Source organism: Muntiacus reevesi, chromosome 13 (genome assembly GCF_963930625.1).
Source record: "Muntiacus reevesi chromosome 13, mMunRee1.1, whole genome shotgun sequence".
NCBI classification, from domain to species: Eukaryota; Metazoa; Chordata; class Mammalia; order Artiodactyla; family Cervidae; genus Muntiacus; species Muntiacus reevesi.
The window spans coordinates 17,888,915-17,894,341 of record NC_089261.1 but is presented as its reverse complement, the minus strand read 5'-3'; positions in this window follow the sequence as shown (position 1 = coordinate 17,894,341).

The window sequence follows — 5,427 nt, the reverse complement described above, 5'->3', positions numbered from 1 at the left end:
CGCCTGACGCGCGCGGGTACCTGTTCACCGCGTCCGCGAGCGATTCGCCGGTTCACGGATTTCCTCAGCCGCGCCCAGGCGACGCTGGCGGCCTGAACCCCCGCGCGCGCCACCTGTAGAGACCGCTGTTGCCTTCCTAACTGTCTCGGCGCTTCCAGGGTGCGGCCCCGCCCCCGGCCTCACACCCACCTCTAGGTATGGCCCCGCCCCTAGCACGTTCACTTCGGGGTGTGGCCTCGCGAGCTCCTCGGAGCGCGGCCCCGCCCCCAGCCTCGTTCTCACCTCTGGGCGCCTCACTCCTACTTCGGGCTTAGGAGTTTCTGTGTGTTCAGTGGGGCTCAGTCTTAGGTGGTCTCCGAGGGAACTGAGAACTTTTCTCCAGCCACGGTTTTGGGTCTGATTCCCCGTGAGAGTTAAGCAGTCAGGAGAGGGAGCGCCAGAGAGCAATAGAAGAGATGACTTCAGTGTCCCAGCATCTTGATGATGACGCAGGAATGCAAGGGAGCAGATGCTTTGGAGACCAGCAACCCCGAAAGAAAGGGGTTCTATTTAGAAATAATGGGGGAAAAAACCGCTCACAGGTGGGAAATACGAAGCAAATATTCTGCCCAATAATAACTTCTGTTTATTAGACACTTACTATGTGCTATGTCTTGTTTTAAGTGCTAAATATACATTATCTTCACAAGAATCTTATAGTCAGTACTATCACTCTTCCCATTTTACAGAGAAGGAAACTGAGGACTTGAGAGTTAGGATCGGATCCAGGCAGACTGACTCCGGGGTTCGCATATATTGTTATTCTCTACTTTCCTCACATATAATTCTTGAGGAAGATAAACAGTAATTGTGAGCAAGATGGCCTGGGTTGATATTCAAGGTGATATCTGGAACGCTTCCTGCAATATCCAAACCAAGGACTGAAGAGTCTACTAGGTGATTCCAGTCAGTTCTGGCTTTGACCTCATTGCTGATGCTCTGTCTCCTATCTTCAGAAACAGTCTCATCTGAAGCTAGAATTGGTTCCTTTCCTCTTGGACAACGTATTTTTAAGTTAGATCACACTTTGTTTCTTTTTATCACAATGAGATGGAAATTTTTGCTGAAATGAGTCAAATGATTTCTCCTAACTTCTCCTTGTTAAATTCAGAGCCTAACAATACTCAGGTATATGCATCACTTTCTACCCTCAGACTGAAGGAAAGAATCCCAAAGGTCCTGAGCCTCAGAGCTGCTTTGTTCTCTTGTGGTCTGAAAAGGAGACAGACAATAGAGGGTTTCCCACATCAATCTGAGAGTAAGCTTTGAGAGTTTACCATGGTACCATTCCAACAAAGCTCTGTTCTAACACTTTTTATTATATTCCCTTGATCAGAAATCATGGACCCATAGTGAAACCCAACTACAAATCCCTTTTGTCTTTTTTGATCAGGAAAGGAGAAGTTACTCCTAAAAGTAGATTAGGGACAAGAGCAAATAGAATTCTTAATCAAAAGAGGTTTCAGCGATTTATTTTTCCTTAATGCAGACTTGTAGCCTATCTTTCCCCAAAGGTCTTTGTCTTGCCTGCCTTAAACTCAGTGATCCTACTCTATTAGACTTGCCTGGTACTGTGAAAATGAACTATACAATGCTAATAATAATTCTAATTTCTGAAGATCCTTCCTCACAATGTTCCTTTGCCTAACCTGACTAGGAAGCGATCATTTTCTGCTGCAGGTTTGGCCCCAGGTGCTATTTTCCTGTGAATAGTCAAAGGAGACCAGCCCAAGTTTGGAGAACTATTTAGAATAAACGTTCGTACATTTGTGGTCCCAGAGCCTCTTTACACTCTTAAAAAATAAAGTTCTTAAAAACCTTTAGTTTATATAGGTTTAGATATAAACATTCACTGTATTAAAAATTAGATGTTTTTAAAAAATACTTATAATAAATCTATCATGTGTTAACATAATATATTTAATGAAAAATAACTAAATATTCCCAAACCAAAAAAAAAGTGAACAAGAGGAATGGCATTCTTTTTTATTTTGGCAAATCTCTTTAATGTTTAGCTTAACAGCAGAAAATGGACTTTTATATCTGCCTCTCCATTCAATGTAGTGATGTTTTGTTTTGGTTGAAATATGTGAAGAAAATCGCAAGGATTTGGTTGGGAAAATGAGGAATATTCTCATACTTTATGATTTTTATGATTGTCAAGGGTATTTTTCTTTGATAATATACTGAAATTCAACAAGAGATAGCTTCTTACAGATTAGTTGCAATGTGGAATCTAAAACCTGAAGGAAATCCACTCATCTTTCTTCCACAAATGGCTTTTTTACCCATATGTGACTGATTCTTTGTGTGTGTGTATATGTGTGTGTGTGTATGTGTGTGTGTGTGATTGATTCTTTAATAGTATGTATCAGTATTTGGAAAATAATGGTTCACTGAATGATGCAGATCTTCCAAATACTGTTATATGTCTTTATGTATTTCAAAATTCCATTCATTAATATCACCACTAATCTCATCAGAAAAGTCTTTAAGTATCATCAAGCTATCAAGCTCACTGGGGTTGATACGAGTTTTCCAAAATTCTTATTTTCACTGGAAAGCTCCAATTTTATCATTGGTAACCATGGTTTCTATTGTTTTCCTTGAAGTGACAGTCTTGCTACATTCATTTTTGAGAAAATATCTGCCAAATACCCAAATCTGAATACCACAGTCTATCTGTCATTCATTTAAGGAAAAATGATGTTCCCCCCAAAACATGATTAGTTCAAGCCCTAAGACAAACAGTGGTACAAAGATTTTATTTCAAAACAACAACATACTTAGGTATACAAAAGAAGTGCTTTATGGGTACTTCAGTTTCATCATATGAAGTGTTAAAAAGATATTTACTCAAGGAATGGGATTTAATAAAAGTAATGTTTCATCAGGCACATTCCTGAATGAAACCAGCTTCTTTCTTCTTCTTGTGAACAAATAGTAGTGAAGAATAACATGTCTATGAGTACACTTTGGTACCACTGCCATGAATCATGCTAAGGTATCAGTAATGTTATCCACACTATTCTCTTCACACCACCAAGACCAACATAATGAAAAATAAAAATAGTATTATACAATTATACAATATTATATATTATGTTTACTAACATGAAATTATTAAATAAAATATGAGATTATGAAATTAGCTTTACTGTTGTTAATACTGTTAGAATTACTATCAATGCAATTATTATTAAAATAGCGCTTACCTTGCTGACCCGCTGAAAAGGTCTTTAGGACCTCAGGAGTTGATGAGCCATGCGAGAATCGCTGATTTAGAACCATTCAAGACAAGTCAACCTTAAACTAAGAAGAATGAAAAAGTACCTTCCCACATGGCACTTAGCTCTTGTTGTTCAGTCGCTAAGCTGTGTCCAACTCTTTGAGACCTCATAGACTACAGCATGCCAGGCTTCCTTGTCAACTTCACTGTCTCCTGGAGTTTGCTCAAATTCTTGTCCATTGAGTCAGTGATGCTATCTAACTATCTTATCCTCTTTTTGCCCCTTCTCCTGCTGCCCTCAATCTTTCCCAGCATCAGGGTCTTTTCCAATGAGCTGGCCCTTTGCATTAGGTGGCCAAAGTATTGGAGCTTCAGTTTCAGCATCAGTCCTTCCTAAAGGGTTGATTTCCTTTAGGATTGACTGGTTTGATCTCCTTGCTGTCCAAGGGACTCTCAAGAATCTTCTCCAGCACCAAATTTAAAAGCATCAATTGTTCATCATTCAGTCTTTTTAATGGTCCAGCTCTCATATCCATACATGACTACTGGAAAAACCATAGCATTGACTATAAAGACCTTTGTTGGCAAAGTGATGTCTCTGCTTTTTAATATGCTGTCTAGGCTTGTTGGGCTTCCAAGGTGGCACTCACGGTAAAGAACCCGCCAGCCAATGCAGGAGACATAAGAGAGGTGGAGTTTGATCCCTGGGTTGGGAAGATCCCCTGGAGGAGGGCATGGCAACCCGCTCTAGTATTCTTGCCTGGAGAGTCCCATGGACAGAGAAGCCTGGCTGGCTACAGTCTGTAGGGTCATAAACAGTCAGACACTGAAGCAACCTAGTGCATGCATATATACACTAGGTTTGTTATGGAAATTAGTGCCAGGATTCAAAACACAATGCAAAGATATGAAGACTTCTTAGAAATATATTATTTAGTTTATTCTGCTTCATGCTAGAATAATAGTGGCTAAAATATATACCATTTCATTCCTTAAATCCTATATGTAACATCTCATTTAATCCCCACAGTAACCTTATGATGCTTGTATATAACAATAGTATGTACTATGACATAATACTGTGATGCTACCTAACTCTAAAGTGCTTGCCTTTGTTACTAAGCATCATATTTTTATCATTTTTATTCCTTTAAAATACATTTGCATCAATATTGATTTGGGTACCTTGATATTTTGGAGACTTTAGGTATGCCCATCTTAACATGGATAGATTTCCACATAAGTGCTGTCACGTCTTTAAGGGCAAAGTATGAAATTTTCTTTCTTAGAATCCTGATAGTTCCAAACATGATAACACGCATTGAATATCCTCAAGTTGTTTATTTTTATTAACATCTTGGTCTGTGAAAACTGGTAAGTGTAAAAGACAAAATATTTTCCAGAAAATTTGTTTTTGAAAACTCGTGTTGACGAAACATGAGGAGCTGGCAAAGCATGTGATAAAGCAGTTCCACATTTGGTATTTTCATCCAGCAATTATATGTGTGTATGTTTTTAATTTTATATTTTATTTATGAACTAGTCATAGGAACATAGAAGTCTCAAAAATTCCTAAAATGTTACCCAAAAACATTTTATATTTTTTGGAGATGAACTGAGTCAATATCACATTTTTGTGAGATGTGATGTGTATACCTCCAGTGATCCTCAGCTTGGTTTTTAAGGGAGAAACATTAACTTCTGTGGCTCATGCTCTTTAGTGCATACCTTGCCCTGTCTGGTGTAGGAATGAGCTTTCTCTGTTACCTGTCACTAGTGCCCCAGCTCATCCTGCTGGGACCTCTTTCCCAGCCCCTTCCATCTCTAGGTTCTTACCTTGGCAGCCCCCTCACGCCTTTCCCTTCACCCTTCCAGGGTCCTCTCCTGGACCTCAACCCCACCCTTCACTCCCCTTTCCCCTTCAGTTGTTTTTAAGATAAAAAAAATCTCTTAGGACTTCTCTGGTGGTCCAGTGGTTAAGAATCCGCTTGCCAATGCAGGAGACTCAGATTCAACCCCTAGTTGGGGAACTAAAATCCTGCTAACCCTGAGCACCGCACCTACTGGGCTCTAGAGCCTGTGAGCCACAGCAAGAGAAGCCCCTGTGTCAGAACAAAGACCCAGCACAGCCAAAATAAAAATAAAATAAAATAAAATAA